This window comes from Strigops habroptila, chromosome 3, assembly GCF_004027225.2.
Source record: "Strigops habroptila isolate Jane chromosome 3, bStrHab1.2.pri, whole genome shotgun sequence".
NCBI classification, from domain to species: Eukaryota; Metazoa; Chordata; class Aves; order Psittaciformes; family Psittacidae; genus Strigops; species Strigops habroptila.
In genome coordinates, this window is record NC_044279.2 from 29,141,800 (window position 1) to 29,166,925 (window position 25,126).

Below are 25,126 nucleotides of genomic sequence, written 5' to 3' on the forward strand. Positions count from 1 at the left end.
ATCATATCCTGTGCTGCATTAAAAGAAGCATGACCAGGAGGTCGAAGGAGGCGATCCTGCCCCTGTACTCTGCTCTTGTGAGACCTCACTTGGAGTATTGCGTAGAGTTCTGTTGTCCTCAACATAAGGACACAGAGCTGTTGGAGCAAGTCCAGAGGAGGGCCACGAGGATGATCAGCGGGCTGGAGCACCTCCTGTGTGAAGACAGGCTGAGGAAGTTGGGGCTGTTCAGCCTGGAGAAGAGAAGGCTGCGTGGAGACCTCATTGCAGCCTTCCAGTATCTGAAGGGAGCCTACAAGGATGCCGGAGAGGGACTCTTCCTTAGGAACTGTAGTGATAGGACAAGGGGTAATGGGTTCAAACTTAAACAGGGCAAGTTTAGGTTAGATATAAGGAAGAAGTTCTTTACTGTGAGGCACTGGAACAGGTTGCCCAAGGAAGTTGTGAATGCTCCATCCCTGGTGGTGTTCAAGGCCAGGTTGGACAGAGCCCTGGGCGACATGGTTTAGTGTGAGGTGTCCCTGCCTATGGCAGGGGGGTTGGAACTAGATGATCTTAAGGTCCTTTCCAACCCTTACTATTCTATGATTCTATGATTCTATGTAAATGCTTGTGAAGCATTTGAAGACAATAGGATTTCTGGATACATACCATAAGTTCTAGAGTACATCGCATAATGTCATAGAAGGAAGTAAGGAAATAGAAACAGAAGGATAGAATGATGGTGGGGGTGTGGGGTTTTTTGGGGGGTTTTTTGTTTTGGTTTGGTTTTTTTTTGTTTTGTTTGGGTTTTTTGTTTGTTTGTTCTTGTTTTTTGTGTTTTGTCTTTTTTTCTTGCAGTAGTGTGTAGTAGGTAGTACAGTTACTTTTGAAGGCAAATAGCCAATTCACTTGACAGATGTTGCTGATGCAATACACAAACCAGTAGCAATAAAAATGCATTGAGGATTAATTTGGTTAACCACAATTTAAGCAGGTGAATGAGGATAATTAAGCTTTGGTCTGTTGCTTTTTCTGCCGGTCCTTATAAATGTGAACTGAATATACAGTCTAAGTTCCCTCACAGTATAATTATCCTTCCTTCAGGCAATAGTTGTCATCTTGTTGAATATTATAATGATGGAAATTATAAACCAGCTGTCTCCTTGCAAAAGACTTTGTGTCCTCTGTTAACGAGCATGGAAATGTCACCTGAAATTACTTTAACATACTTAATAGAAAAAAAAAAAACAAAGCATGGAATGCATTTGACGTTGAAAATCCATACCAGTAGTTATATTTGTGTTAGTATGCTTTAAACTGTCCTTATCATGGTATCCTACTGTATGTGGGAAATGCAAATTTTGAAAGTAAATCCAGATTAAACTTTTATCATTTAGAACAGAAAGTGCAGAACAGTGTGAGCATTCTAACTCCTGTATTTTCAAACACTGTCCTATCAGTTTCAGTTTTCACTACTGGTTGTGGAGAACGATCATGATGTATTTCTGAATTTCCAAATCTGAATCTTCAGTGCCATCTGGTAAGTTTCAGTTGGTTAAAGGCTGAGATGATTCTAGAATTAAATGAATAGGCAAAGCAACACATTGGAATGGCTGGGAACTTGAGAAGTCTTGAAAGCATTTCCCTGAAGGTGATAGAACGCTCTTTTCTGTCTCTTCTTATTCATGAGAGATAATGTGAGCCACATCCAGGGAAGATGAAGTAGCATTTGAAAGTTATGGAAGTAATGAATAAGACTTACAGCAGTTATGAGGTGAAATACCTTTGTTTGGCAGTCCTTCAGGAGCTGGCTTTTAGGGTGGATCAAGACTTGCATTACAAGCAGTAGGGAAAATACCCTAAAAGCCATAAAAATGATTGGCTTGAAAATCAGGTTTTAGTTTCCTTATATTTGCCATGTTGCTTTTAAGTATTAGAATTGAATCATAAATGATATGTTACAAGTAAACCTGCTATTCAGTTGCTCTTTTTCTACAAATAATTGTTCTTCAAGTGTGAACTTTTAAAATATTTTGAACATTTTTAGTTAGTGAATAAAAGTGTATCTTGAGACAAAATACTGAAGAATTATTGAGATGAGTTCTCTTTACAATCAGGATGTCTAAATCCCTTTTAATGTCCTTGTGGTTTATAGTCACATGGACACAGTAAACTGATACTCATTAGTATAATATTTTAATGAAAAATGGAGAATCTACTGCAGGTGGAGACATAGATATTTAGTTACAAAAAGCTAGCCTTATCTTGAAAGAAATAAAAATGGAAGACTGCAGTTACATATTGATGAAGATAAAGCAAAGCTTGGTATTCCTTTGAAAATTATCATGTAGTGATCTGTGCTGGTCAAAAAAGATTTTGCAGCAGGTTGAGTAGGTTGTTATTTGTAGCTTGGTCTAGTACTAAACCCTTTTTTGTCTAGGAAATTCCTGCTTTGAAATGGATTGTGTCTTTGTTGAGAATTAACAGATATTTGAATGTATCTCCAGCAGGATTGTGCATCCTTTTCCTTATCATGGCTATCCAAGATGATGATCTAGTAAATAAGATGCTACCACGGATATTTTGGGTAGAGGCAATGCTAACTTATTGTTGGCAGATCAAAATGTTAACTATTACCTTATAAGCAGTCATAGTTGGTTTTTCATAGGCTGAATAATCTCATTTTAATACTGGGTACCTGCCAAACCTGATAACCTAAGAAATGTTAAGGTGAAGGATTCTTGATGAGTTTCATTTGTTCCTCTTTCTGGCCTTCCAAGCTATTTTCAGGGTTTTAATTCTTTCAGGAATTGCTATAGGACCTATCCTGTGTTGCAGAGAAGTAGGAATTTCATTCTGTTAAAGAAGAAATGCTCCTGTTGATGCTCCCAAATACTTCTTCCCTATATATGGACTCAGTTTTTAGAACTGTTAAGGGAAGAGGCAACTGTTAGTTGCCTCCAAACTAGTTACAGAACATAAAAGAACATTACAACCCAGTAAATATTTTTTGGTGAATGGAAAGGTTTGTTTTGATTTATTTTGCTTTACTGTATACATTATATACAAACATGATTCTTGAAATCTAATGAAAAGATAAATCTGCACATTCTACTGAAAAAAAAATTTCTTCATTTGCTTAATTGTGAGATAGCATATTTTTCAAACTGTTTTTAAGGTTTGACATGATTAGCCATCATTAGTTTGGTAATTAGTTTATGCAGATTTTTTTGGATCAGGCTCATTCCTATCTTTCTGCTACTGAATCTATAATATTTTTATTACAAAAGTCACTCTTGGAGAATTTTCCATCATGGTTTTAATTGCTTTCTCTTTTAAAAATAACAATAGCTAAGAAGCATGAAGCAGAATTTGTTTCACTGGAAAAAAATCCTTAATTTCAGAGGCTACATGTAGTAGTTTGATGTTTAGAAGGCTTCCATTCTGCATGTTGCAGAAAGAATTTTACAGGGTTAGGTGGATTTTACAAATAGGTACCAGACAAATATAGATAATTTTTTGCCTCTATCAGGCAACATACTTCTAAAGCAACAGTTGCAGTACAGTCTTTATTAAATATAATTTCATGTTAAAAATTATTACGACCATATTTCAGTGACTTTTGTCTGATGTGACAATATTTATGGGGACACTGATGCTTGCTGCAATACCACTTCTATTCTTCATTAAACAGACATTGTCAGTAGAATAAAAAATGAAGTTGCAAAGATTTGCTATAGGAAAGGAGGGTACAGACAGAGTATTCTGCAGTTTGGGCACGTTAAAATCCAGCTGAGGATAATTGTGGTCTCATTTAATTTTGTGACTGGAAAATACTTGGAATACTTATTGATTGGAAATCAGCTTAAGGTAGCTCCATCCATATCTCCCAGCCTTGCACGTCCTGATTTAGGGGATGCTGTTATGTAGCATTCATAGTCTTCCTGACAGGCAGCTTCAGAGTTTAAAAGAGAAGTATTTGGTAAGAAAAGTTACCAGACTCCTCAATATGACAATGATTCTTTTTTAATTTTTTTAATTTTGTTTTGAAAGCTATACATACAAACATTTGTAACAGGTTTGGTCTGCTAGAGGCAGACAGGAGAGAGCAAAATGAGGGGAAAGAGAGAAGTTTGTTTTTTTATATTTTTTTGGGGTGGGGAGGGGTCACATTTTGTTATACTCTCGCTCACCATCTTTGAAAATTAGCTGAGTTGGAAGTAAAACTGAATTGGTGTGAACATAATTCTACTTTGCTCTACTCCAAGAATTTCAACACTTCTTAGGAAGGAGGAAAAAAAAAGATCCATATATAATTGTTTTGTCCTTCAGGGGCTTTTTTTTTTAATTTCTTTTTTCCCTCAGGCTATCTGTCTAATGGCTGTTGGGGGACCCATGTGGTAAGAATTAGACTACACAGTCCTTTGTGGGCCCAAAAGAGGCAAGCGAAACCGGCAATTAGCATGCCATCAGCCTGCCAAAAGAGCTCAGCTTTTATCACACATAATCTGAAAGATCTCAAATCTAGCCTAAGCTCCATGTCTCACTGGGTTATCAATGTTTCCTTCTTTCTGCATTGTGCTGTCATATGTAATAGAGTTCACCTACCAGTTCCAGATTACAGAATTTAACTGCACGTTCTTTTTAAAACTTTTTTTTTTTTTTTTTGGCGTTAACCAGCTTGAATAAATACAATAATTCATGTTTCATTTTTGTTATTATGAATTTACTGTTTACTCTGAATAATACTTTCTCTTGGAGCTACTTTCTAAGTGAATGACTCACTTTTCAGAAAATACTGCTTATGAAATTTGTTGAATCCAAACCAGAATTTGCTTTGCAGCTGAACAATTTCAAGTAATAGGCCCAAAATTCATTTTGCACTGCTTTTTGTGTGAACACAGATTTATTCATACAAAAAAAAAACCAACCCCAAAACTGAAAAGCTAAAAAAGGATGCAAATACTGTTCTGAAATTTCTTTCAGAATGTCTCAGTAACCTTTGCAAATACTTTTTTCATTTTTTCCCAGGTTTATCTTCCTATGTTATAGACATAAGTTCTAAAAATACTTGAAATACTTCTAGAAGTACTTGTAAACTATTTCTGGAGTTCTTATATGCAAGGAACTTAAACAGAATGGTCCAGTGCAGAGTGGTGTTTTTCTGCTGAGAGATGCTTTTTATGCCACTGAGAAAAGTCTTTTAATTCCTAAGGGCTTGGTTGTGTCTGGTTAGACATAGATGATTATAGAATAGTGTGGTGGTGAGCTTTATTTTGTAAGATAACCACATGGACCTAGAGTGCCTTTGGAGCTTGGACTTGTACAGGGTCACAAAACACTTATCTTTCTAAGATAGCCACATTGACCTAGAATGCCTCTGGCTATGAAATGGTGGATTTGAGGACAGGAACCTGAATATGGGGTTCTCAAATCTCATTTATTATATGAAAAGCAAAAATCATCACAGGCCACTGTTTCCATTTAAACGATATGATTTCTGACTGCTCCTTCCTCTCTGTCGACTGACAGATCTAGTCACAGTCAGAACAGGTTTGCATCAGTATGCTTCTATTGTTAAAAATGAAATTTTATTAAACCAAAACATATTATAATAAAGAAGCTACAGTTTAAGACACCAGATAGTGAAGTTTCATTGATAAGTACTGCCCAGATAAATAATCTGGAAGGTTCATTATACACACCAAATTATTGCTCACTCTCTTCGAAACAACACATCTGTGGCCTTGACATTTAATCAGAGCAAGAGTGGCATTTATTGAATCTCATATTCAGTACGTCACCAATTAAAATTAGTTTTCTTAAGGCCAGTAAAATGCAAAAGCCTTGTTATTTTGGATTTTTGTTTTATTGTTTTATGTGCTTCTGCCTTCCCTTGAAGATATGTGTTTGGGGACTTTAACCATAGAGTGGGTTTTAAAAAAAGTCTTTCTCTCTCTCTGTGTCTTTATCTCATATATTTCATACAGTTGTTTTATCTGTTTATCTATCTATACCAACACAAGACAAACCACAAAAAAGTAAAAATAAAGAGCACAATTTCTAGGTAAATATATTTATACTGTTAATAACCAGTACTGGTTTCTACTGAAAGTGCACTTGGAGCAGGTACTAAGTTTATGTAAGAACTTAAGTAAGTAACATATGGAGAGCTGGCACTGACTTGATAGCTTACATACAGATGGCTTGTACAGCGTGCAACCTCTGTGCTGTCAAGTGGTTTTGCATATCTGTACCGAGTGTGCCTAAACGTAATAAACATTATAAATTCTCATTAATTTAGGAAAGATCTGATACACTCCTATAACTCTGAATATTCCTTGGTAAAAATGAAAGATTATCTAGGATTTTGATAGTAGTTTTACTTGTTTAATAGAAATCTAGATTACAGTTTATTGGTGTTTACATCCTTGGTAATTGTTTTGCATCTCACTATAAAGAACTAGGCTGAATACATGCATAACGTATTAGAAATGCCATTAAGCAAATGATTCTGAATTAATGTTTTGCCTCTCTATGCTGTGCAAAAGAAATTTTCCCCAATTAATTTACAATTGATTACTCTATATTGTGCCCTAAGGGAATACAAAAAAAGTCTGTTTATATGTTCCCTGCTATTCTGTTTCTGTAGTTTGATTAAACTAAACATCAAAAGAATAATTTATTTTATGTATTACTAAAGTTGTATATTTTTAAATTGTAAGAATCTGATCAATCACATGTGTGTGTGTGTTCTGGACTAGCATAGCATTGAACCTGAATTTATTGTGTTTATTTTTAACTATCTATAATAATTTTTTGAAGTATATGTGCTTCCAAAGGATAATAAGGAAGTAAATGTGAAATCAGTTTGTTAGTCCAATTCACAGACATCTCATAAGCCTTCATGAGTGTCTGAGGTGCTTTTAGCTTGAATTCTTCCCAAACCCTAAATTCAAAATTAGCCTCTGTTAGTTTACCCTCCCAATCCAAGAGGTTCCAATGCTACAAGACCTCTTCAAAACTTCTAAGGTGTTCAGGGCTTCTACAAGCACTGTTGTTTTTCTTGTGAATCCAGTACTATAATTTGCAGTTTTAGCCAAATGGCATTCTTCCTAACTTTTACAAATCCCTGTCCCCTGTAACTGCAGAAAAAAATGTGTCTGGGCTTGTTTTCTTCTGTTGAACTGTTCTTCAGCTTTTTTATTCTTTACTAAGGTATGTGATGGTAAGAAGAAATCAGCAGAGACAAGTAAAATAGGCAAAGCAGCATTTCTTAGAGCTTGTGAAAATAGCCATAATTTGAAGAACATTCAAACATACAAATGCTTATTTAAATCCAAAGACTTTTAATTTTTTTATTATTCTGTTTAAAGTACAAATTTAGAAATATTTTTGTTATCTGAATGGGCTCAATCAATGTATTTAGAATGAGGAGTCAGGATTAAATCAGGTCTTTTCCTCTATTCTATCCAAAAACATTTTCATGTAGAAACTAGAAAAAAGTGCACTGGGAGATGGCAAAAAAGCTTAAGATTACTAGCTTGACCTATAAACTATAAATTATGAGTCCTGGCTTGATTCCTGTGCTGACAGCTTAAATGAAAGTCTGTTTCTAGGACCTGGGCTGTGGATCTCAGGTGGACAGAGAAGCCTCTTTCCAGACTTCAAAAGCAAAAAGAGTTTTCCTTAAGATGTGTTCATTGGTGGCTAACTTCAATTGGCTCCCTTTTTAGCATGCTGGTGGTTTTGAACTAGTATTTCAAGACATGTCCTCATAAATTATATAGGTCCTAGGCATACAACAAAGAGTTCACTTCATTGGGGGGAGGGCAGATAATTACTGATTAGCTGTGAAATGCTTTAATTCTTGCTTTGAACTAAGCCTTAACCTTTGTCAGAGGATGGGAATTGGAAATCTACCTTATGATATGCTTTGGAAGATTGTATTTCCTACATCATTATAGAAGTTTTGAAAGTTTTACTCGTTTGGTATAGAAATTTACAAGAACTGTAATAAAAACACAATGCAGAAAACAACTGCCAGGTTGGACAGAGTATACATTTTTCTCCATACAACTCTTAATCTTTGTTTTTCATTTACGCATAAAGCGATAAAGAAAATGAGACTGCAAAAAGATACATGTAAAATGTACACAACTACTCTTTCTTTAATATGCATTCTTAAAACATTGAGAAAATACATGTACATTTATAACACAGTTTCTAATTCTCTGTGATGCTGAGACATCCTGATAAAAGTGCACAACATTATTTTTTTATAGGCTTCTCTGTATCTCAGAAATAAACTGAGTAACATGTGGCAGTTGCTAGGGTAACCATTTTTTGCATTTTGCAGAAAAAGTCCAAGAATAAAACACATGTAAATCGGCAGTGTGGAAATCAGTATCATATACAGTCTCATAATCTCAATTTGTTCCGTATGGTTTTCCTCTATAGTGTTTACATAACAATGAATTAGATCTGCTTCAGCTTTTACCTCAAGTTTCCCATACACTTGTATTTTGCATGGCTAAGGAAGTCATTTAAGCCTTCAGCTACTACGCTTAAATTGGTTTTTGCCCTGTCAAACTATGTACATTTATTGTCAATAAGATATAGCTATGATTGCTGTAAGTGCTGATCATGTTTGCTGGGTGTGATTATTGGGTCATGTAAGCAGAAATTAAATAAAATTTTAAAAGTTGTCCTTTGCACTTAAACATGACTTCCTGTAATTGCTGAAATTCCATTAAGCATCTATCTTGAATATGAATGTCTTGGTGAAAAGCCAGCAGGCATTTAGAAAGACAAGATTTCTTTGTTCATGCAAGTCCAATTTAGGGCCAGAACAGGAGTTCTTGTTAAGGCAAACTTTTTTGTGCTTGTTTTGGAAAAAGTTTGGTAATAAATTCTGCAAGCTGTCGCATAATAAGAAATGCATCCATGTTATAGGAGGAAATAATTTTATAAGGTATCATTAACATTTTGATTTGAATTACATTCAAATACTTAACCCCAGTGAATGGCAACAAGCAGACTTTGTCCAGCAAATGTAAAGATTAGAGCTAAGAAATAGTCTATAATACCATGTTGGTACTTGTAAAACTTCTTTGTACTTCATACTTTTGAGTTTACCACATGCTCATGTTGGAATATTGATTTACAGAGTTGATGTAATACCAGTGATTAATATCAGCAAAATAGTTTATTTTTACAGAAACATTTTTCTTCAAAAACATTATCAAATTATAGCTTTTACTCTAACAGAAATGCGAAGTGCCTGCACTAGATGGTTTCTAAAATGAGAAAAATGTTTCAAGGGCTTCCTGACCATCCCTCTAAACTTAGTACTAAGTAAATCTCATGATAATGATTTTGTATACGTTCAGAACTTAGAACTGAAAGGGCTGTCCTATGTTATTCACTGATAACATCAGAGCAAATGCTGTAATTTAGTTCTGCAGCTTATTTCTGCCCTGATTTACACTCCACAGGTTCAGTGAAGTTACATATAGTATTATAGCATGGTTCTAGTTTGTCATCCTTTGCACATTGCTGTCTTTTTTCAAAGATTAGGACAAAAAATGATGTTGGTTTAATCATCTGTAAAAGGGTATTCTAAATTTTAGGTGACTCTAATTGCCAGTTCATGTTTCCTAAATTACTCTGTAGAAGTAATTACTGGATGAATCTTGATATTGTAGGTAACTATGAGAAACTTAGCACAAATAATAGCTTCAAACTGGCAAGATTTCTCAGCAGAATCACTCATGAAACTCTTCGCAGGTTTATATCATGTAAAAAATGAAACTGTTTAAGTATATTCACTACATGAAGGAAAATACCACTCTAGGAAGTGAAAGCCAAAGTTTGGAGCTTATTATAAAGAGGTTATTATGCTAATTCTAATTCATGATTGCTAATGCTGTCTTTTCAAGATTGTATATAAAATAAAACTGTAGTATATTCAGCCTTGGATCTGTGGAATACACTGAACACCTGGATGAGCAGAAATACACAGATTACAAATTAAGATGGTAATGTTTCAGGGAATTGTTCTCCTCTCCTACTAGAAAATAGTTGGTTTCTGTTATCTGAATAAATATAGTGTGTTATTTTAAAAATTTTAAATGAAATAGGCAGGCATTTAAACAATTTTTAGTATCCTGCTGGGATGTGGTCAAATTACCCTTCTCTTTGTAGGTAACAGCAAAGCAAATACTGCCTCTTGACTAAATGGAGTTTTATTTCCTTTATAGCTGCTAACAGTCTATCAGGCTGTCTGCCGCCTTAAAATTTTCAACTCTATACCAGTGGCTCAGAGACTAAACTCAAAGTATAGCGAGGCAGATTGGACACTGTCTTTCACCTGTGGTCACATCTTAATGGCTCTTATCCAATACAGTCATACTAAGATATCTAACCAGGCTCTGTTGAGGACAGTGGTGCTGTAGATTGTCATCTAAGACAGTGTTAGCAAAGGAGTGAGCCCCTCTACTGAGAGGATTTACTTGACTATCATGGGATAGTCAAATTGGAAGGGACCTCAGAAAGTTGCAGTTGAACCTCCTGCTTGAAGCAAAGTCAGCTGTTATGTCAGACCAGCTTACGGAAGGTAAAATCAAGCTTTGGAGTTTCTTACTAGTTGCTATGTAGGATTTATTAATCTTGCCCTTTGACCATCCCATTTCACATAGATCATGGTTGGTTTTGGTCCATGTAGATTCAGTACTGTACTTTGACATGCCAAGCAGAATTTATTTTTAAGCAATGCTAACAGAAATTCATTTTTTTATGGAACTGAACATTTTCCTCAGCCTCAAGTATTGATTATTCTTTCCCGCTTCTATAAAAATATCTACATTTCAATTAATGATAGAATAGACGATTTCCATAAAATTTACTCAGGCTTTTTGAAAGTTTGACTAACCTCTACATGAGAGATTAGCAGATTTATACCACAACTTTTATATGCTTACCGTTGAGTAGCTGTAGACAGTCTACAATCTCAGCATAACTATTATTGTTTCCCTGCCATATTTGTGTCAGGCATATATAATGTGTTACATATAAATTTGTCCTTTTTTCTTTTTAATATTTTCTATGTCTTTGTACTGTTACTAGGGCTGATATAATGACATACCAACATAAAACTTTATTTGAAGAACTGATGTATAAAACATATTTTGTCACTTTTTGTGAACTTTTGATAAACCACAGAGACTGTTAGAGCAGTGATGAAGAATAACACTTGAAAACCAGAAGGTTTATGGGTTTTGCAACCCTTAAAAGAAGAAAAGGTAATTCAGTTTGGAACGGAAGGGCAGGAGCTGTGTTGGCATAACTCAGTGTATACCAACTCCAAGTATATGGATGTTTACTTCAACTGAGATGACCAAAGACCCTAAATGTACTGGAGAATTTGGACAGTGTATGGGTAATTTATAATTTCAGCAATTAAATCTTTGGAATTGTATGCAATTTTACTTCTCTATTCTAGTTATAGTTTATTGTTAGATGATACATACTGAAGGAAATATTTAAATGCCTAAAAAATGCACCTGGATCTGGATTGCATTGAGAAGCCTCTGAAGGCAGTGGGATCGCTTTTACTGCTACTAATGACCAGAATAGGAATACATCTTTGATGTCCATTCTGTTTTGACAAAACTTTTACTTTCTTCTTTCATTTGTCAAGTATGAGGAGTATGTCAAGTAGCCATAGAATCATAGAATCATAGAATTATAGAATCACAGGATCAAGTAGGTTGGAAAAGACCTTTAAGACCATCAAGTCCCACCTTTACCCCAGGACTGCCAAGTCTACCACTAAGCCATATCACTAAGGGCCTCATCTACACATGAAAAAGTGCTTACTACAGGCAAGTGAAATATAAATAGGAAGAAAAAGTTACAGCGAGGACCATGTGTTTACATTTTTAAACATAATTTTAATGTCTGATTTATATTTCAAGGTAAGGCACATGTTAAGAGGTGCATATTGAAGAGGTTTGCTTCTCCTCATCAAGAATGATGATCTGCTATTCATTGTTTTTGAATATTATGGTTTCCTCACACAGGCAAACAAGAATGCACAATAGTTGCCAAATGTTTGGCATCATTCTGCTTAATTAAATTCCATTTGACCAGAAGTTGAACACTAGGTTTTTTTCCAGTGTCTTTCAGAGTGTAGTACTTGAAAAACTGCCTAACCAACTTTTCTAGGCAAAAAAGTGCTTTCAAGTTGGTTTTTTTTTGTAACTGGCTAGGTAGATTTCCTTTTAACAGAAATCTTGTTTTTCAGAAAGTTTTGGCTCTCCATCTAGTTGTTTTAGATAAAGAGGCAATCATAACATGTAGCATAACATGTATAATAATTAGGATTTAATAATTAGGATTAATTAGGATTTAATAATTAGGATTATTCTAAACAAGAAAAAAGTTCTCAAGGAGTTATTTTTGTCTTTTACTTTATGGCACAAGTGGAAATGAAGCAACATGATGAATTTTGTATTTCTAGATAGAAAAAGGAAAACATTAAAAAGCAAAGAGAAAAAGCATTTACGAATCCTTTCTGCATCTGTTGACATCAATGGCAATTTGGCCATTTACCACAAATGGAAGTAAAATTACACTCAAAGATGGCAATTCTAAGGACCATCTGTGAAAGGATTCTGGATTGTTCTATCTAGTATGGAAATTTTAACAGTAATTTGTTTGGTTGGTTTTAGTTGATAGTTCTCTTATAATTACTTTTATACAGAACTCTGTTAAAACAGTGTTAATGGGAAAGTGGAAACAAACACAATTAGCAAAAAATCAAGAAGAAATAACAGATGACAATTTCAGTTGAGGCTCCCGCAATAGTTTTGATCCTGCTTGGTTTTACAAAGGTAAATCACCAGCAATACACTGTATCACTACCTCTAGAGGTATAGGAGAGGGCAGTTTATGATTTAGTATCTGTGGCTAATGAGGCAAAATTATAGGTACTGTGAGTTGTAGTTAATCAGATTTTCTTTGATTTATATCTTAAAGTTGTTTTAATATAACTTTTACACCTTTTTATTTGTGTGGTTAGCAGTAGTAGAATGAGTGCTGTAAAATGAAAGTGTGCCTGTTACAGAATGAAAACTGGTATTTTGGTTTTATTATACTTTAAAAACATGGAAGCAGCAGTGTGAACGCAAATGCACTGGCTCTTCTGACTGCTGCTGAGACAGAGCAGAGGTGAGAATACAGTCCAAGTATACTAGGACTTGTTATGAACCATTGATTTTTGATAGCAGGTTTAGGTATAAAAGTGTACTTTTTTACAGATAACACGCTGAAGAGGTAAGTACATTGTATTAAAATTACTCTATGCACTAATATCTAAGGGGATTCTTATCTTCCTATCAGATTGAATATAGGGTTTGTTTGATGTGTGTCCAAACATGCAAATTATTCTTGGGTCTATGGAAGTGAAAAATGTAGGACTACTGCTGTGCGGTTCCACAGATGACTGGCTGTTCTTTCTGCCAAAGAAAGATAGAGTTCAGCAGCTCAGCTGCTGCTCTTGGAAGGCAGAATACATTTCCTTGTGTGTTTTTGGAGTTTGGAGTTTAGAGTCTAACCCTAGAATAATACACTGAATAATCCTTTTGTCTCTTATTGCACACTAAAAATGAAATGACCGAAAATGTGTTTGTTTGACACAATATTGATGACTGGATAATCTATATCAAAGCAACATTCAGTAGAATATGTTACCTGAATTATACATGCTGGACGAAATTGCTATTCAGACAAATATTTCTAAGTTTACAGATCGTTATATTTGCAATTACTTCATTTTGTCTTCTCTCACTTCATAAGGACATATCTATATAAACTGGTATAACAGTAATGAATCATTTCATTTCTCTGAAGTGCTGTAGACTTTTGTGTTTGGTCTTACCAGCAAGTAACTGGCCAAACAAATTAAAACGAAGTAAGTAGTGAAATTACTGTATTCTGGAAGTGTCATGAAACAGGTGCTGTACAGTCTTAGCTGCCTTTTTTGAAACTTAACATGGTGTCTTGTATAAAAAGAAATATGTATTCAAAAATGTGTAATACGCTGAATGTATCTAGGATAAAATTGTGGCGTTATGCTTAAAGGATAACCTAAGTAACTCTGTTGTGTTATAAACTGGTATTAAACGGGAGTTGTGCAGATAATGTCCCTCAAGCTATAGTGGTAATGAAGTACCACTTGACTGTAATTTTATTTTCCATACCAAAAGGCTTTTTTATTTGTTTAGAATTTAATAAAAGAAAACGTTGTACTTTATAAATTCATTGTCTTGTTTCTGAAACATACATTTGCAGTGGAGAGGGAGGAAGAGTTTTTAAAGCACTAATTTCTGGATGGGACACATGAAAATGACCAGTTTGTGCAGTTTATGTCTGGAGAGACATAAATTTGATAGATGGACCACTCAGTGGATAAAGAGTTGGCTGGATGGCTGCACGCAGAGAGTTGTGGTCAACAGCTCGATGTCCGACTGGAGACCAGTAACAAATGGTGTCCCCCAGGGGTCGGTGTTGTGACTGATCTTGTTCAACATCTTTGTTAGCGACATGGACAGTGGGATTGAGTGTGCCCTCAGCAAGTTTGCCAGTGACACTGAGCTGTGTTGTTTGGTTGGTATGCTGGAGGAAAGAGATGCCATCTAGAGGGACCTGGACATGCTTGAGAGGTGGGCCGATGCCAACCTCATGAAGTTCAACCAAGCCAAGTGCAAGGTCCGACATCTGGGTCAGGGCAATCCCAGGCACAGCTACAGGTTGAGCGGAGAAGAGATTCAGAGCAGTCTTGTGGAGAAGGACTTGGAGGTGTTGGTTGAAGAGAAACTTAACATGAGCCGGCAGTGTGTGCTTGCAGCCCAGAAAGCCAATCATATCCTGTGCTGCATTAAAAGAAGCATGACTAGGAGGTCGAAGGAGGCGATCCTGCCCCTGTACTCTGCTCTTGTGAGACCTCACTTGGAGTATTGCGTAGAGTTCTGTTGTCCTCAACATAAGGACACAGAGCTGTTGGAGCAAGTCCAGAGGAGGGCCACGAGGATGATCAGCGGGCTGGAGCACCTCCTGTGTGAAGACAGGCTGAGGAAGTTGGGGCTGTTCAGCCTGGAGAAGAGAAGGCTGCGTGGAGACCTCATTGCAGCCTTCCAGTATCTGAAGGGAGCCTACAAGGATGCCGGAGAGGGACTCTTCCTTAGGAACTGTAGTGATAGGACAAGGGGTAATGGGTTCAAACTTAAACAGGGCAAGTTTAGGTTAGATATAAGGAAGAAGTTCTTTACTGTGAGGCACTGGAACAGGTTGCCCAAGGAAGCTGTGAATGCTCCATCCCTGGTGGTGTTCAAGGCCAGGTTGGACAGAGCCCTGGGCGATGTGGTTTAGTGTGAGGTGTCCCTGCCCATGGCAGGGGGGTTGGAACTAGATGATCTTAAGGTCCTTTCCAACCCTAACTGTTCTATGGTTCTATGTTGTGCAGTGGATTTGGAGTTCTTGTTACACAGGGGAGAGGTTTTTATGGATGGCTCAGCCCCCACATGAACCTTGACTGGAGCAGGCTCTCCTGCCTTTCTGCTCCTTCTTGAGTCTTGCAACATGGAGCCAGCTGGTGTGGGGAGCTTAGCAGGTGATGCTGCAGTTTGGTGGAAACACTGTGAATTAGCTCACTGTTAAGTGTTATCTACAAGAATTGCTGAAACTTGACATAATCTCTAGAGAAAGCTGCTTTCCAGAGGGGAGAGGAAGTTCAGGGTCTTGAGAGAACTTGACAACAGGAATGAGCTTGAGGGTGAAGAAACTAATGTCTCTAGTCCTTTGATTTACAGCTACCCTGACACTTGCTAAAATCTTTGAGAAAAGTCTCTGTTTCCACATAAAAATTATTCCTGTCAAGAAGAACAATTTTATTAGGACTTTAGGTACAGAATAAATCACATAAATAGGATATAAATAGCGACACATATATATCTTCTTTTTCAGCAGAGATGTGCCACTATTGTAAAGCAGGAGTAGGAGACTTTGTGTTTGTCCTTATTCAGGGAACAAGTTCAACATTTGCACATATTTAAGAGCCTCCCAAGTCAGGGATATCTTTCTCATGCAGTCTGGAATGAGGGTGGCTTTTTGCTTTAGCACCATGAAGACAAAGCTAACCAACCCAATTGTCAGCTATTGTTTCTCTAACCTTTCAAGACCCCACCGGAAAAGCCCTGGTAATGTCTGACCATCACACTGCTTTTGTAAGACTGTCCAGGACGATGGCTGTTCTATGGTGATTTTAAAATTGGCTCAGTGCACAACTTTGCTCTTTGTTGTGTGTTCTATTACCTATTTATTCAACAAGTAATTTCTGAAATTGTCTGATCCCTAGACAGAGAATTGTTTAAAAAAAATCTTTTTTATTCTTTTTTTATTTTCTCATACTGGTAGCTGGATATCCAGGGACTTTTTGGTACAGCTAAACTTAAGATTTTTACCTTTCTTATACCAAATGTTTTAGAGACTTTAAAGTATTTCCCGGCAGAGTTGTTATTTGCATGACAAGAACCCTCTAGTTAAAAGAGTCTTGGGGTAATACTAATAATCAGTAGATACTTCAAAAAAAAATATTCCCTGTAGCATTTTATTAATCTTTGCAGTGTTTACCTCTAAATACAGATGCTTATGCAGGAAAGGAAACTGCTAAATGGTTTCTTTTGTGCCAGTGTTCTCAAAAAGCATTTCACAGTTTGACTGGGAGTTCAGAGCAGAAAAAGCAAAAATTCTTTTCTGCTCTAATACAGAGGTCAGTAGAGTTAAGCTACCATTAAATTTGGGGCAGATATTTTAATGAATTCCAGAAATACAGATGAATAGACATAATGGGAATACAGATATCTTATTTCTTTTGAATTAGAGCATTGCTGCTTGTGGCCAAGCAGTTAAAGTGAATAGGCAAGCTGAAAGAGAGAGTTTTATTGAGATAAAATCTTTTGTGAAGAAGAAATATTTCTAAACAAAGAATAATTGTTTCAAGGATATGCTGTATAAATTTGTATTTATGAAATTCAACTTTCCCTTCATTTTAATGACTTTGCATTTGTTTGTGCTGTGCAGAAAACCATTAAGCAGGTTTGGGAATGCTAGGGGTAAGAGCATATCTGTAGCTTGCTCTTCCAAGCAGTTTGTAAATTAAAGCTGAGAAATCATAAAATAGAAGTGAATGAGCATAATAAATATAATCCTGTTTGTCAAATGATATTTCCTTTGGCTCATATGACTAGAACATGTCTTTAAATATTGAGAGAAGAAAATGTGCACATAGAATTATAGAATCCCAGGTTGGAAGGGACCTCCAGGATCATCTGGTCCAACCTTTCTTGTCAAAGCATGTCCTAGACTAGATGGCCCAGCAACCTGTCCAGCTGAATTGTTGACTATCTTTTATTTGTTTCTTTCTTTGCTTTTTTTTTTATTATGGTTGATTTATTACAGAGCATCATCTTCCATATATAAAGAACAGGGAGATTCTGTTGGCAGAGGGTAATTGAATCAAGCAAAATTGTGAAAGTTGTTTGTATTTTATCCACATAAAAATGCTGTTTCGCACCTGGTGGCATACTCAGCTATTCCAAACAGAACCCGAAGTAGAATTATCTTATTGACATCCATATTGGATATTTCTCTGGTACAGAGGAGTATAGCTCCATGCGCTGTGCCAGTAAAACTTTATCAGTTCAGGTTAGCTGAGTATACAAATTTATTGTGGAAACATTGATGACATCATTTATAGATTTTGTGTATAACACTGAAGGTCATACTGTTTGCTTATATAAAGTTTTGGCATCAAGAATATTAAGGAACGTTCTGTATGAATGTCATTTCACAATAACAGCATTTAACAGTTTGTGGACTGGTCAGTCAAATAAGTAAAAGGCACAGTAATTATTTTTTCCCAGTTACATTACAGTTGTAATGAGAAGTATTGATTTTTCTCTTAATACTGATGTGTTTAATGACCTTTCTAATGATGTCTGTCACTACTATTTGTTTTCAAATTCTACTGGCATTTTTCCTTCTGCAAAGAAAAGGATTTTAATTGCTTATGTATTGTTAGGATGAGAATTAATATTCTTGTTAGAGTAGTGTGAGGACTTGAAGACTTATTCTGTTAAAAAGAAATAAAAATAAAAATTTTAGAAGCTGTGCATTTTTTGGTCTTCAGAAAAATTTTAGAATCTCTTTGATTTTTTGGTCTTCAGAAAATAGTTCCTTGAGTGCTATGTGTGAGAAATTAGTTTTTCACTCTCAGTTTTTGCTAGTTGATATTAAGTAGAGTTTGCGGAATTTAAAGTGGAAGATAGTTTCTGATAGCGTTTCTCAAGTTTTGTTTTCCTTCAGTTTTTAATGGTAGTATCTGAAAGAAGGATATGTGAATTAACGAAAATGTTGATGTACCATAACTCACTAAAACCGGGTTTAATTATTTCTCCATGGTGACTTTTCTTTCAGAAATGAGATAGAGCTTGCTTTGAAAAGCTCTGTGTTTTCTACTGCTTATCTTCTTGTATTACTTTAGATGCTATAAAATGTGGCTATTAAACATCAACCATTTAAAGTTAGAGTGGTTGTCACCAAACAGCAGAGTTTTTGGTTTGCTTGTAGAATCTATTAATATAATAAAGATATGGGGTAAGAGTCAAAGAAAATGGCTTCAACAGTGCTAAATGGTTTGCTTTTGCTTACAAACACATAATTTTGTCCTCTACTGTCCAGGGACAAATGATCACAAGTGATTTGCGGGATGTATTTTCATAAGCTGCTCATTCTTGAACAGTTAACAAAGATTATACGTGATTTTTTTTATCTGCATTAGAGGCAGCAGTGTTGCCTGCTTGATCTGGTCTCATTCTGGTGCAGGAGAGGAATACTCACCCACTTCTGGGTACTCCAAACGGGCATGCTGTGATGTCACGCTCAGATGTACCACCCTGAAAGGCGGTACTTTGGGGTTGCCATAACAACATCAGCCAGTCATTGTCTGACACTACAACATTATTGCAGGAGCTTTGAGGTAGTATTAACCAAAATACAATCACCATACATTTTGACTGCTTTGCTGGTTAAGAATGTATATGCTGTGTACTCAGACAATGCATCTACAGCATATTTTCTCTGAACATGTAAGACTGAAATGATCACATTTTTCTGAAACTCTGGCATATCTACATAATATTTTAAAGTAGTGCGTTAGAGTATATGTGGTAAAACCTGGTGTAAAGTTACTCATATTTGCTTAATTTTTACATTACAAATGAGTAAGTTTAAAGATTCAGAAAAGCTGAGCATGTACGATGGTATATAGAAAAAAGTTTCATCTGAGTAGTCCTTTGCATATAACATGAAGAGCTCAGAATCAGGCTTTCTCTCTCCTTATTGTACAGCACATTCTGTAAAAATCCAAACCAGTAGCTTGAATTTCTTGTTTTAACAACTAAAATGCACATGCAATGTGTGTGAAAACAGGGTATTTGATTAATTGAACCAGAGGTTATGATTCACATAGTAAAATAAGCCAGCTTGCTCGAAACAGATTTCATAGACAATCTGAAATAGAGGAAGCAAGCTTGCCAATAGCAGGAGCTAATGCTTCAATACCTTTCATTTTGTACTCTGAAAAGGAAACCTCTTAAACTCATTCATTTTCCAGAGGGAATATCGAATGCTGTGGCATATTGTCAGAGCTGCTTTATTGTCAACATTTACAAAGGTCACCTGAATTAACTGACTTCTTACCATACCTATTGTTAAGGTACCCATTGCCTGACATTTATGGAAAGGTGGCAGGCTTACAGCCATTGGCTAACCGTTGATGGTTGTTTCACAATGTTCATTTCTCAAAACACACTAACTCTAAAATTACAAGCAAATAATTGCATTGCTGCAAAGGAACAGATCTCTAAGGTGTAAAGGAGTGAGGGGGTGGGGGGAGAAAAAGGAGTAGGAGAAATAATCTAAATACTGAGATGTTTTTAATATAGAAGTAGTACTCTTAAAAGCAAACGAAAACATGCAGGAAGATGCAGGTTGTATTTTTTCACTTTGAAGCATGCATTAGGTAGCTAACCTGTCTTTTTCATGGTGTAAAGTAAAATTTCTCTCTGGCTTTCTCTGACGCATGAATCACAGATCCATGCTGATGGACTTTACTGAATGTGTTTTCATCTGAAGGGATACTGAGGTACTCTCATACTGCATGAAAGAAATGACATATATATGCGTAAACACAAACACATTAGGCAACAGTAGTGCTAGCATGGAATTTTCTGTTGAATAGATTGGTTAAATAGAAAATTACTGTCTTTTTTCTAGTCCCCTACATTTACTGCCCCTTCCATCCCCCTATGTTGGTGTCATCTCTTTCTGAACAGCAGTGCTGGGCAAAAACTCCAACTAGACATATGAAAACAAAGACATGGAAAGCAAAGACAAACAGTTCTGAGCCTTCCTATACTAAAACAGGCAAAGCTTTTATAGTGGTGAATTTGAACAGTCTCCTTACATGAAAATATACTTTAGAGGCACCCTGCTGTGATCCTGTTAATTACCAAAGAAGATTAGAACTCTTCTGCTTAATGCGATCCTTTTTACCAAACGTGTCTGTTCAAGCTGCATCTGTAATCAGACATTCACACCGTCCCTTCTGACTGGAAAGGGGATGTTTTTAAGCAAAGTCATTTGCCACAATCCTTAAGATGTAGCCTGGCAGAAATTCAATAACTGTTTGTGATATGCTCAGTCAGCCTCGCTGCTCAGTGGTTTTTAGGTCCTGACATAAACAGCATTCCCCTTAATCCTAGCACTGGAGAGAAGAAAGGAGGCTGTCCTGTATCTTGTTTTATTGGTTTCAAAACACAGAGCAACTGTGTAATTTGATTTTGCATCTGAAAAATCAGGGGAAACGTTCTCCCTTTATAATTTTTTATCCTTTGATATTCTTTCAAGCTAAAAAATGCACAAATCTGACACTCTTGGAAGAACATTTAGATTATCTTTAATTTGCATTTCCATTCAGAAAGTAAAATGTGAAAATACTCTAATAAAATAACTACAAAAAGAATAAAGGAGAAAGAGTTTACATGTTAAGATAAAAGTCAGGATAAAATTGAAAATAAAGAAGAACTTACCCTGTAATAGGAGTCGTTTCAGAGCTGGAGGAGTTCTTGCATATCAGTAATTTTGATTCCTTAGTTCAGGTAGCCACATACTTGTATTAAAGCCAGAGTCTGAACAGACGTGCATACATGTATGTGTGTGTGAGTCAGTGTGCATGCGTGTGTCTAACGGTATATAATACAAAGATGCATCTATTGATATCCTACAACATGAGAGACTCTCTGTGCTGCCAGCTGAGATCCCTTATGTTTGCCAGAGCGCTGTTGCTGCCTGGCTGGGCTGAGGCTCGCGATCCAGAGGAGAGAGAGGGGGGGGAGAGAAAGAGATATGCTCACTAGCTGTTCTTATTTCTCCTTGTTTCCATGGTGGTTAGTGGTGCATCGTTCACCTACTCGATTGTCACACTGACATGGTGCTGCCTGCTCAGCGGTCATTAATAACTGAGCCCCTTCCACTCCCCAGAGAGGAGCCAATGCTTCAGCGTGCCCAGATGCCACGTAGTACACGCGGCTGCGCCAGCCTGGTTGGCCGTGGGAAGCTGTCTGTTACGTGACACTGCTGCTTTGGGTACGGATACACAAAACAAGCCTTTGCATGCTTCCAGATATCTCTTCCGATTTGTAGGAGTTACAGGGCATGCTTTGTGTTTGTACAGAACAGCTTGGGAGGTTTAAATTCCCCCTCCCCCCCTTTTTTTTTTTGAGGCTGCATAAGGATGCTATCTGTGCTTGAAACAACTTGTTAGAGATCACTGAAGTTGTGCAAAGGCTGCTGTAGTTCAGAGGATACTGAATGTTGAAACCGTTCAGGAAAAATGTATTGTGCTTCCTGCCCCCTGTTTTGATGCCTTTTTTTTTTTTTTTAATCTTAAGAAAGTAAAGGATTTTTCATACTCCTTTTCCAGATTTTATCAAATATTAAATTTTATTGTGCATGTTTATGAGTAGAAAGTAAGAGTGATATTACATCTTCTAGAGAAATAAAAATTCAGAAAAAAATAGGAAGGAACTTGGTCAAATAAAATCAGTTTATTTCAGTTTCTGTCTACATGACTCTTTTATGGCCATCTAATTATATAAACAATAGGCTGCACGGATTTCCTTCTTCCTTTCTTTCTCTTTTCTCCCTTTGTGCCATACTCTTTGCTGAAGAATTATCCCCCCTATTTATCCTGTATCTGTGAACAAAGGGCATACAAAATATGAAGGTTTTAAAAACTGTAAAATAATTTATGATTTTTACTTTTTTTTTTTTCAGTTTAAGGGAACTATACACTGAAATGCATCATCCCTTCTTCCAGATATACAAAACAATAAATGAAATGGATGCTCTAAGGAAAGGGGTTTTTTTATCATCTGTACTGTTTTATATAAAGGAAATTACTTTGTAATGTAAGATGAAGAATAGTGAAATATAAAGAGTTGGTTCTCAACAGGTCAAAAGGAAAAAAATGTTAGATATCCTGCATGAATTCAGTACTCCAGCCCTGACTGAGGCAGGCCACCCTCTAGTGGATTAAAGTGAGATGTGGTTTTTCATTTCACACTCATCTGCTTTGTTTGAAGAAAGGCTCAGAGTCCTAGCTAATAACAGTATGAAAAATTTCTGAAGATTAGCAAACAGTGTAAATTAATGTAGTTTTTGCAACAGCAATAGCACCAGAATTCTATTATAAAATTGTTGCTATTTTATGAATACTATATATAATTTCGATTCATTTTGAGTCTGAGATTGTGGACTGCATTATTTTTGTTTTTTCTTCTGTAAGAAAATGATTTTACACTTCATAAAGTCACTTATTATGAAAAGTGAATTAAAGTAGTGCAACTTCTTGAATAATTTCAGTTTGTTATAACTGGTTAAGGCAAGTCCTGTTTGATTCACTAATGCTTACACTGTTGTGGCTGTAAAAAGGCATTTTTTTAGTTTCTGTCTCAAATATTTGAACACTACGTTTAAACTAAGTGCAGGGAACAACGTTTTAATGTTTTAAAGTTGTCTGCTGTTCAGTTTTCATACAAGTGAGTAGGACTACCTCATGTATAAAATAATGGCATTTAAGTGACAGACTGCAAATACATCAAATACTTTAGGGTGGGAGGAAGGCCAAGTGGCCCTTCCATTTTCTCCTATTCTCTTATTATGGACATCACATTTTTTTTCTAATGTGAGTTAAAGAGCTATAACAAAAACAGTTGGGGCCAACCCATCTTTGGTTACCTTTCAGGTTTGCTTCCCTCAGGCTGGGACAGGGAACACATCAGGCCAGAAAGAAGATGTCACGTCACCTTTCTGTAGCCTCAGGGCTCACTGGTAAAACCTTGTCTCTTCTTTGCTCCCAGGAGGTGGCTCTTGGAGTCTCTGCTATTACTTAATATTCACCACCATAAGCTGCAAATAAAAACCATAATTTCCTAAAGTGAACCTGTGAATCTTCCCTGCTGCACAACATAACAGCCTGTGTCTGATGGGACAATGTTTGGGATGTGTTAAGGATGCACAACCCAAAGCCAGAAAAATAAGGCTTCTTGCCTTGCTGGCCCCCACAGGAAGAATGGAAATCCTTCCTGATCTCAGCCATGTAGTTAGCCACACCTATCCCAAACAAATGATGTAAACCTGTGCTACAGGTGTGGGACAATGGTTGAAAGAAAAATTCAAAAAGTTTGGACAAAATTCAAAATAGGAAAATGTTCTGTTAAAGCCAACTAGACTCTGCTATTTCTCTTATGTCAAGCAATGGTGAAAAAAAAGATCTGAGGAAAAGGGAATCAGCAGGGACTACCATTACCCTACATGAAAGCTTTCTTATGTTTTTCCCCTAACCTCATGGACTTACTGTCATTCAGTCAATATCTGGCTTTCTGGTTAACATAAGAATCATGCAAAAACATATTCAGTGATTTGATATGTGAAATTAAGACTACAGAAGTGGTTCATTTGGGTTGATGGGTATGGACTGTGTAATTAGAGGGCTAAATAATTAAATCAGCTAAAGTATACTTGCATAAAGAAAGTGAGTTCTTATGTTAGACTATATACGCAATTAAAGTACCTCCTTGATAGGCATACATTTACATATTAGTTAAAATATTATTATATCATAACAAAGTTCAGTTGTGAAATAATTGAATTTTTTAATTTAGCTAATGCTAAAGAATATTTTTTTTCAAACTACCTACAAGAGAAAAATATCTTTTATAACCAATACAATTATGATGGTTAAGGTTCATAAAGTTATTTTCCCACTGATTTAACTACAATGCTCAGTGGTTTTAAAATAGCAATGTAATCTATTTTACCAGAATTATGTATATAGCTTATTAGGTTACAGGACAGGAAAAGAAATGTCTCAGACTGATGGAGAGATGGTGAAAGTAATGTAGGCTAACTCCAGGTATTTATTTAGCATACATTTTATCTGATTACTGAATACACATGAAAATAAACTAAGTAATTATTTGTTTGTAATGGACAATTAATGTGATGCACAAAAACCTCAGTTATTAAAATACAGTGGTTCTGTGTCTGTATTTTTCTTAAAATTGGAAGAGGATTTCAAAACCTTTTCCTTTTTTCATTACATAGAAAGGTGGAGCATCCTTGGGCTTTAATATCCTGTAGGCTTGTGGTTCAGGAAATGAACGGTGACCATTTCCAGTGTTTTCAGGCTCTGAGAACACAGCTGTGTTTAGAATGCACAAGTATAATTAAAAACTGCAATAAATACTATGCAGTTATAGTAAAAAAACCCACAGATATTTGATTTAAATTCTAATATGACACACTATATCATAAATTGACAATTTAAAAAAAATTCTTTTTAAGTGCATCTTCATACAGATTATATCCAAGTGTAAAAGAGCTGACACTTTTTCAAGAGCTTTATCACTTCTGACTACATGTACCCCTATCTTGGTTTCTGAGGCACCATAACTACAAG

The 25,126-nt window shown here is 36.0% G+C and overlaps 2 protein-coding genes across 5 annotated transcripts in view; one reads left to right on the plus strand and one right to left on the minus strand.

Moving 5' to 3' along the window:
- LRRN3 (leucine rich repeat neuronal 3) overlaps positions 1 to 21,805 on the minus strand; it is a 37,882-nt gene extending 16,077 nt beyond the window's left edge. Inside the window, exon 1 of the mRNA XM_030478378.1 lies at positions 21,195 to 21,805. The gene's annotated coding sequence lies outside the window, so the exon portion shown is untranslated. The remainder of the gene's footprint in view (positions 1 to 21,194) is intronic.
- IMMP2L (inner mitochondrial membrane peptidase subunit 2) overlaps positions 1 to 25,126 on the plus strand; it is a 483,360-nt gene that overhangs the window by 219,318 nt on the left and 238,916 nt on the right. The window lies entirely within an intron of this gene.